The sequence below is a fragment of the Pogoniulus pusillus genome, chromosome 15, assembly GCF_015220805.1.
Source record: "Pogoniulus pusillus isolate bPogPus1 chromosome 15, bPogPus1.pri, whole genome shotgun sequence".
Taxonomy (NCBI): domain Eukaryota; kingdom Metazoa; phylum Chordata; class Aves; order Piciformes; family Lybiidae; genus Pogoniulus; species Pogoniulus pusillus.
This window is the reverse complement of record NC_087278.1, coordinates 8,581,087-8,593,375: the sequence shown is the minus strand read 5'-3', so window position 1 is coordinate 8,593,375 and position 12,289 is coordinate 8,581,087. Positions and strand designations below refer to the sequence as shown.

The window sequence follows — 12,289 nt, the reverse complement described above, 5'->3', positions numbered from 1 at the left end:
GGACTCAAGTGCCTAAGTTCGGGGCAAAGCGAGGCTGCTGCAGGCAGTGTCTGTCAGTACTGGAAGATGAGAGGGGCTGAAGGCAGGGGAAGGCTGTCTGTCCTACGACCCTGCCACGGATGTGTTTGTGCCATGATGTGCAAGGAGATTGCCTCCTTTCCTCCGCTGTTGCTAGAATTCCTGCTTTATGTGTCTCTAATTGTAGGTTTCCCCTAAAGACATTTGGTGTCACTGTAAGGACGGCGTTTCGCTCTCCCTATCTGCCTGTGCGGTTGTTCTCTCTCTCTCTCTCTCTCGCTGTGCAGTTTGCTCCATAAGCCGTTGGTGAACATACCATAAGACAGAGAGAGAGAGACAGAAAGCACACATCAGCCTTTCCTCCTCACTTTCCCACCATGGAATAGCTGAACTTGCCCCCACCCACACCTCCATCACCTCCCAGCACCCCATGATTATTTTGACCCTCTGGTCTTTTTGGAAGGAAGCTTCTGTCACTTCTTAACACAAACTGCCTGGAAAAACACACACAGACAGACAGACAAAGCCCCCCAAACCCTCTCACAAAGGAAGAGGTTCTTCTCCCCCTCCCCTTCTTCTCTTTTACTCTGACTCCAGAGCTCCAGACTCCAGCTCGAGCAGCCACAATTCCTTACCATGTATTCTCCTTTTAAACCATCTCCTTCCTGCACACGCTCAGTCCTTGCAGCCACGGATCTAACACAACTCCCCGCTTCTTGCCTGCAGGTTCTTTGCTCCCCGTCACTCAGCTGATCCAGACCTTTTTTTTCTCCCTCCTATTTTTTTCCCCCCTCCCTGGGCACTGAGGTGTGTGTGTCTGTGTGTGAGTGTGCCAGGGGGAGAGGTTGTGTGTGTGTGTAGGGGAGGGGGGGGGGGGTCCCTGCTTTTTATTTTTTCTTGGTGGGGGAATTTTTTCAAAGCATCTTCATTATTTTATTTTCCTTCTCTGACTTGGACACTTCTCCCTTGGAGATTTCTTTTCCATGCAAAGGTAGGTGAGACGCATGCACACCTGGCTAACCTTTTGTCTGTCTTGTTTTGCTTGCTTTTGCTGTCCTTGTAATAGAAAACTTGTGCCATCCCGAGTACCTGCAGCGTTCCTGGTTTGTTTCGTACCTGTTTCCTCACTGGCAGAAGTAAAGGCTGAGGGTAGACATGTCTGTAGTGTTAATGATTCTGTCTTTACAGAGAGCAAAGTTGTTCCTCTGTGCATGTCCAGCCGTACCTCTGTGTCTGTGTGCAGTGTCCATGCATGTGAGGCTGCCTCTGTTTACCCAACAAGTAGCAGTAATTGATTTTTGGTCTGTGTTTTGGGCAGGGGAGGTGGTGGAAAGGGAACGACTGTGTGTCCAGCAGCTCATGTCCATGGGTGATTGCAGCAGGGAGTGTGTTCTCACATCGATTCAGCAGCTCTTTATAGATGGCTAAAAATGATACAGGGAGTGTGAATAATCTCAGGAATTTCAAATTTAGCCCTGGTTAGTTGGTACTGTTGTGATGGGGAAGGGTGGTGGGAAAGAGGAAGGGTTACAAAATCTCCTCCCTGGAGAGGTAACTGCTTGAGACTCGAGTATATATATAACTTTTCTTAAAACCATCTCACTGTTTAGGGGCTTCTTTGGGTTTGGAGTATTGTTTTTCCTCTTTGCAAAGCAAGAACTGGACCTTGGATTTAGTTTTCATCAATTGTCTTTTCTTGGCTTGTTTGTGATTATTACTGAATTTCAATTGCGTGTGCAGCGTCTAAAGTGTCCGCAAAGGGACAGGGAATAGGATGTACTTTAATACAGCAAATGCATCATCTTCTGTACATCTGTGGAAGCTGTTGGCTGGAGTCAGGGTGAGAGAAATAGAAGAATTAAAGAAGAAAAGAACTAGAAATAATGTCAGGCACTGCTGACTGGCAATTATCTGTCATATTTTCTGCCAACACTGGTTTTCGTAACACTCTTGATGGATACGTTTTGCTTCTTGGTAACGGCAGCTGTGTGAAAAGTACCAGGGGCTTTAAAACAGATAGGAAATAAACCCCCAAACAACCAGCATGCATCATTTCCCTGCAAATTGTTACAAAGGAAAATGGCAAACATCAAAAAGCAGAACTTGCTCTGCATTTTCTCTCTGCTAATAGGGAGCGTTTTTCTCATTGATCTGGGGGTTGCCAGTGGTTCCGTACCTCTGCCGCTACGTTAATTGTCAGTTGTTTCTGTGTGCTATTGCAGAGCTCTGGCTCTTAAATTCGGGCTGGTGATTAAGGGTTTATTATCTCAGAAGAAGGAAGGGATCTGCTGACCCTCTATCCCCCCCCCATCCCTCGATGTTTTCACTCCAACATGTAAACTTCTCCATTGGTGGAAGGAAATCCGCAAGCCCATTATCTTCCCCACATCCTACCTGCAAAGAAACTTTTAATTCAAAGCACTGGGAAGGGAATTAGAGATCCCTGTTAATGACCCCATTCCTCTTTACATTTTAAACACACCTTCTGAGCATCTTCCCCCAGCCAGTCTAGCCCCATCCTTTGGGTCTGGGCAGGAGGCCAGCCTCAGGCAGGAGGCAGCTGCCCACTGCCTGCAAGGGCTTATGCTACCAGACTCAGAGCATTCACTGCTCTCTCCCTTAAATAACAGAATAGTTTTGTGGCATCAGGGTTGGGTGTGAGCTTCCTCAGAACAGCAGCAGTGCATGCCTGTCACTGGAGGTCTAGTGCCACAATCTGTTCCCACAAGGAACCAGGAGGCAGGCAGGGATTCAATCTGGATGCCTTGCTGGATTCCTTACCCACTGGCAGGGTGCTTGCACTAGGCTGACTGGGAGAGAATGCCATAGCTGTCTGGGAAGGCCTTGGCCCTGACTGTAAGATGGCAGTAGGGTGGGGAAAGGCAGTTTTCCTGCAGATACCACTGGGAAGCATGTGGCTAAGCACTGGCCCCCTCTAATGCACCAGCAGGTGCACAGGTGTCTTGCTAGGAGATCTGATGGTGTCGGAGGACAATGAGGGAAGTTTGTTCTGCTATGTTGAAGGGGTTTGCCTTGTGAAGCCTGGATCAGTCTGACAGTGGGGTGATGCCAACCTCATGTTTTGTCTCAAAATCTCCCCTTGTTACTGCCTCAGGAGTAATTTTAGGCAGTGGACCTGCCAGAATGGCCATAGCCATTAAGGGAGTGAGGGGAAGTGTCACAGGAGAGAAATGCTGATTGGTGAGGAGCTCATTGCTTGCTTGTGGGTGTTTCTGGGTATGCACAACGGCCTTGGCTGTGATATGAGGAGACTAGTTGGTCTATCAGTGTGCACCTTTGATACTTGGTGAGCTTTCCTGTGTCTCCACCCTTGTTCCCACCAAGAGCAGCACTTCTTGCTGGGCAAGAAGTCCTGGGCATCCTCAAAGAGCCGGTAGTGCAGCTGTGCCCCAGGCTGCGGCTCTGCTTTCTCCTCTGGTCCCAGGCTTGCTTGCTTGCTGCATTACTTCTGCCTGATCTGGTTTTGGAGAACCCATGTGTCCATGCTCAGCGCAATGTGCTCCCAACCCGCAGCCCTACGTAGTACTACAGCCTTGTCCTGACCCATCCACACCAGGGTACACCAGGAGGATGTCCCAAACCAGGGTGGCTTAGGCTGAGTCCTGGCAGCCTTGGATTTTGGAGAAGCCTGCAATTTCAAGCTGTGCTGCAAAGAAGCCATATGCTTGGTCAGCCTTTTTTCCTGGCTGGGGGTGGGGGGGGGAAAAAAAGTGTCGAAAGCAATTCTTACTCATTTTTCTCAAAGAGAAGAAGTATCTGCAGCTGGATACTCATGAAATGCACACACAGTGCTAGAGATCCTTAGAAGTGCTGGTCACTGATTTAAAAATAAATCTGATCTTTTGTTAAATCAAAGTCCTGATCCTGCAAATTCAAGTAAGCCATTCAAACACTTCCACAGAACCTCACTGAAACGGCTGGGTCCGTGGATGGGCTCAGAAATCAAGTGGCACAGGTGGATCTGCAAGACCAGGATTTCTTAGCTACAGTTATTTAACTCTGTGAGCTAATACAGATTTCAGCAGTGTTTGAGGTCTCCAAAGCCGCAACCTGTGATTGGAAGGCAAAGGTTTCTACCCAGTTATGCAGAGGTGCATAGCTGTTTGTAATGACCTAATACAGTCAGCTTATTTAGTTTATTCATCTGCATCTGAAATGCCTACCTCAAAACTCTTCAAAATTGCATATGGGTTTGAAAAATGTCTTGTGCTGATACAAAATTAATTTAAGGCCTCTAATCGTAGCTCAGAGTGCATAAATCAAGCCACTAACTTGGTAATAAACTCCTTGCTTTCCCGGTACTCACCGGGCCACTGCGTTTGAAGCACTGCGGTGTGCTCTGACAAGCAATCAGTCCAGTCTATCAGCGCCTAATTGCAAAGAGGAGAGCTCAGAAAATGCCTCATTGCTTGCCCTGGACTAGAGGTGTGTGCTGCTGTGGTGGCGCAGGAGGGAGGTAGTCTCTTGGCTAAGTTGGGCTCAGTCATCAGGGGCTTTGCAGGTCAATGCCAGTGCTTGCAGCCAGTGGGCCGTGGAAGTGCTATGTGCTCTCGCTGTGAAATGCTTGCTGGTGTTTTCTGCAGCAGCTTGTGTTTCCTGCACGCACAGAGTGCAGTGCAGCAGTCTGACCTCTGTGTGACCAAGGCAGGATTGGAGGGATGCCTCTGAAGTGAAGCATTGTCCTTTCTTTTTCAATGTCTGTATATCAAATACCCCCACAAAATGGGCAGCTGGTCTCTGCTTTTGACATAACCCAGGTCTGCAGTTCAGGCACCACATCCTGCTCCATCACACCTTGATGTAAAGCTTGCCCTGGCTGTCCCAGGAAGTGTTAGAGAGGGGCATTTCCACTGAAAACCACTGGAGCCAGTGGAGTTATGGCTGTGCAGGTGAATGGGATGGAGAGGAGCTGCTGACCTCAGCTGTTGGTGGCTGAAGCATCAAGTGCTGGGGATTTTGCTGCTGTGATGTGGATGCTCAAAGTATTTGTGTGCTGTGGTCATTGGCAGGGTGGATAGGAAGGTTTTGATTTCCTTACTCTGGTGTCAGAGTTCGGCCATGGCTAGAAGAGGAGGCACTATATAGAGAGTGCAGGTGGGGTCAGTGGCATTAAATATTGAGTTAGTGTGTCTTGATGGCAGGGTTGATAAGGTTGCTTTCCAAGACAGAGGTTAGGAATGGATTTTCCTACAGGTTGGACTGGCAGGGACAGGTGGGATCCTGCTTCTGCTGCTGCAGGGTGTGTGTATATGTGAAGTGTGTGCATGTGTGCTGTGTGCTTAGCATCATCTTGCTCTCCTCCCAGGACAGGGATTTTTGGCAGTGTTGGTGTCCTGTTTTGCTTTTGAGCTATTCTAAGTTTCCCAGTGGAGGTGGCATGTGAAAGGACAACTGTTCATGAGCTCTTTTGGAATGAACTTCTGCTCAGGAGGGATTGGACTTGAACTACAGAGGCCCATTTCATATCTGTGGTCAGATATGTTTGTGTTGGTCTCTCTGCTGCTTTTAAGTGATTTCTATCCAAGTAACCACCTAAGCTTTGATTTGTTTTTTTTCCTGGTGGAGGTCATAGCAAGGTGGGAATTGGTCTCTTCTCCCAACTAAGAAGTGAGAGGACAAGAGGCAATAGCCTGAAGTTGTGCTAGGGGAGGGTTAGATTGGATGTTGGGAAAGATTTCTTCACTGAAAGAGTTGCCAAACATTGGAACAGCCTGCCCAGGGAAGTGGTTGAGTCACCATCCCTGGAGGTATTTAAAAGATGTGTGGATATGGTGCTTAGGGATGTGGTGGACTTGGCAGTGTTGGGTAATCTAGGTTGGATTTGATGATCTTAAAGGTCTCTTCCAACCTAAGTAATTCTATGTGTCTATAAGAGAAGAGGACTTTTCAGGCTTATGTAAAAGAGCAGCAGTGTCCTCCCCCTTGCAGGGTCCTGGTCTGTTTACTGACCTGAGACTGAACAGAAGAGCTACCAGCATCATCTCTCTGCTTCTAGATGATTCCCATCTTCTTTTCTTTCCCACATCTTCTCTCCTTTCCAGAGGCAGAGCCTGGGGCATCCTTGCACTCCAGATAGCTTCAACTCCTTTCCTGTTTTTCTTTTTGCCAGAGTTAGTTTGCTCCAAATGTGCATATTTATTTATGCAGATAACTCCATTGGAGGCAGGGGATTGGGAGGGAGGGTGGGGGTGGCAGTAATTTGTAGGGAGGGGAGAGGTGTCAGATATAACTTCTTTATACTCCTCAGATCTCTTAGCATTGTATTCTCTTTAGATGTGCTCCTCCTTCTCTTGCTTCTCCCCACCTTCTTTTCTACTCCTCTCCAGATGAGAGTGATGGGACAAAGTCTGGATGTGGGGTGAGGATGCAGGGAGGTGGAGGGGTGGGAGGTTGAATACGATGCTGTGCTGTCACAGAGAACAGGGTCTCCCTGCTCTTTGTGTGCTGCTGTTTTCCTGCACCTGCTCACTGCAACAGGTCCTAGAGGGACATCTGGGTCAGGCTGGACATTGGCACAGGGTCTGGGACAAAAGGGGCAGAGGTTAATCCAAGAAGAATAGTGTGAAAGGGCAGAGATTCTCGCAGCTAGCTTAACCAGAATGGGAGTCACCAGCCTGGGTGAAGCCCCAGGCTGCCTTTTTCCATCCACTCCCAGCACAGGTGCAACAGTGGCAGCTGCAGCACTGGGCATTGTCTGCCCTCATGGTGGGCAGGAGCTGCATCTGCATTCCCCCAGCATTGGCTTCTTCAGCAGGCACAATCGAAGTATTTACATGCTTTGTCCTGCAAGCACTGTGTATTCTGGCTTAAGGGCTGAGGATAAGAGAACCCCCCCAAAGATGTCATTGCTGGAAGCCTACAAGACCACTATCTTCCTCTTCATCATCCTTATCAGACCCATCCTGGTAGACACCTTCAGTGCTGATCTGGAGGAGGCAGTAAACAGCACGTTAATGAGTTTCCTGGATGATGATAAAGCAGAGTTTGCCTGCCAGCGGGGACGCAGAAGAATAGCACAAAGGCAGCTAGCAAGGTCAGAAGGACAGGCAGAAGGTAGCATCGTGAGATTGGTGTGAGGCGAAAGGCAGGCCGGTGCGTGTGGGGCATTCTGATCCGAGACACCTGGGCTGGGAAGCAGCCGGGGCAGGGAGGGCGCAGCACACGCCACGAGATTGAGGTGCGACGGTAGATGGCACATCGGACGTGGGCTTGCAGCCTGGCCGGGCCAGCAACAGAGACATCAGGGTGGCAGCCCCCCTCTGCGGCTGGCCAAGGCGCCAGCCCTGCGGGAAGGCGGCGCTTGGCACTTCGCTACCGGCGGAGCGCTGGGAGGCGAGAAGCGGCTTTCAGCCTGCATCTGCACGGAGCGGCCGCGGGGCGAGGGAGATTAATTTATGAGCAAGGATTAAGTGCTAAAGATGTGTAGCTTGACTAAGCGGTGGTTTAAGAGAGAGGACATGGCAGGAATCCGCTCGTGTGAAAAGTGCCCCGGGAGGAGGCATGGCTGTGGGCAGCGCAGCCCGGAGTGGGTCACGGGGAGCCAGGGGGGCAGGCCGGCAGGGGAACACACTGGCTCTGGATGAGTCTGCTAGAATGGGCAGCCAGCTGCAGAAGCTCTCTGGGTGCCTGTTTGTTTGGGACGTGAGAAATGCCAGTGTGCTGTTGAAAGCACGTATGAGTGTTCTCCGGGGAGCCCGGGTGGGATGAGGCTGTGGTATGCAACAGCACTAACCTCTGGGTCTCAAACACCCCCCGCACAGGTGATTGCTCCTGTGCCTCTCTTTCTGTCGTTGTTTACATCTCCCCCATCTCTGCAGCAACCTCTCTTCTGGTCTTCACATCTCCTTCAGGCTTGGCCACAAACTTCTCAGCAGTATAAGCAGATCTCTAGTTTGTTGCTGGAGGGATGGGGACTGGGAGCAGGGCTGGGACAGGGCTATCCCAGAAGTGGCATAGTGGACACCAGCTGTGACAGTGAGAATGAGCAAGTCCAGGAGATCTGGGCTCGCTCTTCCCACAGCTGCAGGGTGCCACCTGCAGTATGGCTGCAAGGCAGGGGGTTGCCAGGGCTTCGGAACAGTTCACTTAGCTCTATGTTGCCTTGTACTGACCACACTGCTCCCCTGTTCAGTGGGATGGGGAAATTTCTTCTGCTCCATGTCCCAGACAGGAGGAGGCATCCAAAATCATTAGGATGAGAGGGAGGTGGGGGGTGCTGTCAAGCTGCTGAGCAGATCTGACAGAAGGTCAGATAAGACACGGCAATCACACAGCATGCAGGCGAAAGGCAATGGGCCATAACATCTGACCAGGCAGGGCAGCTGGGAGACCTTGCTCTGCTGCAGGCCGTGGAGGACAAGTTTCAGGAGTGCGTGGCCACACTGGCACCTAAGTGATGGATTCGAGTGCCATTTGAAACACATTCTGCTAGGTTCTGCCACATCCCATTGCATTAGGTGGAGCTGAGCTGATGGAGCTGTAAAAGCTCCTCTTTCACATTGCCTGCTAATAAGAGCGAGCCTGTTCCTTACCGACACTCACACCCCTCCACGCACACACAGGCGGAGGAGAACATGGCTACCTGCCATGAACAGGCAGGGGAACACACCAGTGCCAGATGCACACAAACACCGAGGAAGCCACGTACCACTAATTACCTTGTGCCACTGCAAAGGCTCAGAACGTGAAACCTGGATGACTAACGCATCCTCACAGCCAGGCACATGCATCAAAGTTAGCACACAACCAGCGCTTGCCATTTATAGCAGCCAACACCGCGGGCTCGCGGCCGCGTACCACAGACCACTCCAGGGGGCACAGGCACACACACGGCTGCCCACTGGGGTCACCCACGCTCATCCATAAATATGCTGCCAGTCAGACACAGCCTAAAACGAGTTCAGGTTTCTGTGATGCTGGCTGTAAGAGCAATGCCTCAAGATAGGTGTCAACTTTTGGGTGGGTATTTGGAGATGACAGATGAATACGTAAGCGTGCCGCAGGTGCTGCTGTGATTGATGGGGGCCGTCTTGCTCTCCCCTGTGATGCCAGATGAAGGTTGCCATTTTTGGCCCTCTTCTGCAAGGGTGTTGTTGGGTGTTGGCAGGACAGAACAGCTGCTGCACTTCCTGCTGCTTGTGAGTAACAGGTGAGTGATGGTGATGGATGATCTGTGCAGGACCTGTGTTTCCTCAGGATGGGAGGTGCTGTGTATGTTTCCTCTTAAAAAAAATGTATTCTGCATCTTGGCCATAGGTGCTGGTGTCATGCATGCAAGCAGTGTGCAGGGAGGAAGGGGTGACCCTGGGCTTGGTGAGTGGTATTGGGTTGGCAATGGAGTAGGTGAGCTGCAGATGCTCCCATTCACCCCCTGGGCTCTGGGTGGGTTACCTCTAGCACTGGGGCACCTCTCTCCAGTATTTCCAGGCTCTTCATTGATAAGCAGCAACAGTCACAGAATCACAGAATCAGCCAGGTTGAAAGAGACATGGTATTTATGAATCATAGAATCATAGAATCAGCCAGATTGGAAGAGACCTCCAAGCTCATCCTGTCCAACCTATCACCCAGCCCTGTCCAATCAACCAGACCATGGCACTAAGTGCCTCATCCAGGCTTTTCTCAAACACCGCCAGGGGCGGTGACTCCACCACCTCCCTGGGCAGCCCATTCCAATGCCAATCACTCTCTCTGTGTCTTGTCTGCACCAAAGAAGTTTTCAGGAAAGGCATGCATGAACATTGCAAGGGCCCCATCAGCCCTTCCTCACCTGCAGTTCCTGACTGCCCAAACTCCTGCTGAGGAAGGGTGGCAAGGAACCAGGACACTGCTTCAGCTGGGACGTGATGCCTGAAGGACACTGTGAGCTCTCTTGCTCACGACATTTTGGTTAACTGTGGTGTGCCTGCCAGGTTAAGGGATTAGCAGCCTCGGTGTGCCAGTTGCAGATCTGCAGGGGAGTGAGTCTCAGCAGAGATATCTCTGAGCAATGCATGCCAGTAGGTGACATCTGCCTTTCTGGACGGACACCTCCAGTCTGAACCATTTGCCCTGAATCGTGCTATCTCCTCATTTTTCACCCAGGCAACCTCCCCCACTCAGTAAGTCCTCCACTTCCCTTGCTGTTTCCCTTTTTCTCCAGCAGAGTCCGGCAGGACCAAGTGCTTTCTCTGAAGTGGGGAAGGGCTGAGCCAGAGGCTGGCAGCTTCCTCCCGCTCCTGCCAAGTCAATGAGCTCTCTGCCAACACACGTGTCCGGGGCAGGTGTGTGAGCCAGATGAAGGACCAGCAGGATGATGATGCTTTTAAATGGCCCTTGGGAACGGACAGTGGGAGGAGTGCAGCCTTGAGATCAGGCTTCAGGGAAGGCTTTGGTGCAGGCTGTTGAGGGAGAGAAGCAGGAGGAGCTGCCAGCCCACAAATACCTTCCTTTCTCCCGGGAGCGGATGTAGCATTGCTCCTGCAGTGCTATGTGACTTCTGCAGGGAAATGTTTTCATGCGTTTAGGGAGCATTTGGACAGAAAATGAAAGTCAGGCATGGGCAGGATTTGATTTTCACTAATGGGTCTGGCCTGCCGTTGCCAGATGAGGATAGGCTTGCTGAGCAAAAGGTTGAGTGGGAAGAATGTTCATCTGGCCACCCCATAACCATCTAATTGTCCTTTTGTATTGCCCTTGTTGTAGTAAGAGGGATTTATACAAAGGGAGCTTGGAGGGATCCCAAAGGCAAGTTCTGGAGCCTTATAATCCTGTCTGGTGGTATTATGACTGTTTTTAGCTCTCTGTTGAGGCAGTTTTCTGTGTATGCATATGTGTGCATGTGCCAAAATCGTTCCTCTTGGTCATTTGGAATTAAATTAGGCCCCTCCTGGGGTGAAATACAGCTCACTCCAAACATGTGCAGCAATGCCACTGCAAGGGAAGGCCAGTAATTGCAGTCCCAGAGGAAATACTGGCATTGCATGAGTTACAGCTTAGCCAAAGTAGTGGAAACATCTGGTTCCAACCTCCACCTCTGAGCTGGTAGTGCTGACAGGAAAACTACTCCCTCTTTGAACTTGAGGCAGGAGGAGTGATGCTGTGTGAAAAGCTCAGAAGCACTCCACTGCTTGGCTTTCTCCTCTGCTCCTTTTGGCACAGCCTGTTAATGCAGGAAATACACCATGATGGCTGGTTTGGGTGGCAGAAGAGGGTTCACCCTCAGGAAGAAAAGGGGCATTACTTACACCTCCAGTGAGGCATCTGTCCTTCAAGGACTGTGTTTGGCTTCAGGACTTCAAAAAGGATTCAGCTGGCTCAATGTCTGTATGACCTCTAATCAATCACTCTGGACTGTACAAATTGGAGCAGTAGACTGCCTGTGATGCAGCTACCACCTAGTTTGTGCATGTGTGTTTGACATGGGCAGAGCTGTAACCCAAAATCTCAGATGCATCTGGCACTGGTGGTATGGAGAAGAGAACCTGAATGTTTACTTGGAGGGAAAGCAGAGAAATGCTGATGAGGTTGTTTCTCCCATTCCTTTGCTCAGTTGTATTGCTAATTATGAAGCTTTGTACATTGCAGTTTGGAGTTGTCATGCCCTGAGATTTGAGCACTGTAAATTCTTCCTGGCTGCCCCTGCTAACCTTTCTCCTCCCTGTTGTTCATGGGAAGGAAGCTGGGTTCAGCCATTGTATGCTAAGAGGCGGGGACACTGTTGCCTGCTCAGAGCAGGCAATGGGAAGCTGGTGGGAATAGGGAATGGAAAAGGTGGAAAAGAGTTGCATGGGTGCCCAGAGTTGAAAAACCGGTGAAAGTGAAAGCAGAGGTGCTGGATGGTGGGAAGGATGTGCTTCCACTTTAGTCATAGGGATTAAAAAGTGGTGAACAGCATCCCAAAGCCAGTCAGGAGACACAATACCTGTTTCTTTCCAACAGCTGCAGGCCTTTGGGGCAATGAATTCCAAAGTCTCAGTGCTATCCCCTCAGGGACACTATGTCTGCTCTCTAAACCTCTGCATTTGCTGCTCTTTGTTCTGACAAATACCAAGCCTCGAAGAACAAGCAAAGCTTTGGATCAAAGTGCATGTTGGAAGCAGGGGGCTGAAGGAACAAAGAGGACAGGCAGAGCTTGCAGAGTCTTAACTGAGGAATAATGGGGACTGCAGCACAAGGTGAAAAGGTTTTCTGGACCTGACAGATGAATGCTGAGAAGAGCACTGGAGATCATGGATACAGCAGCATGGGCACTAAAGGAGTATTGGGCTGA

At 50.3% G+C, this 12,289-nt stretch overlaps 1 protein-coding gene across 5 annotated transcripts in view; it reads left to right on the top strand.

Moving 5' to 3' along the window:
• The first annotated feature begins 332 nt into the window (after positions 1 to 332).
• The window catches only part of CACNA1I (calcium voltage-gated channel subunit alpha1 I), a 209,588-nt gene continuing 197,631 nt past the window's right edge, over positions 333 to 12,289 (top strand). For 2 of the 5 annotated variants that reach the window (XM_064155219.1, XM_064155216.1), the window contains exon 1: positions 333 to 1,009. The gene's annotated coding sequence lies outside the window, so the exon portion shown is untranslated. The remainder of the gene's footprint in view (positions 1,010 to 12,289) is intronic. The other 3 variants (XM_064155218.1, XM_064155215.1, XM_064155217.1) reach the window with 2 other exon arrangements.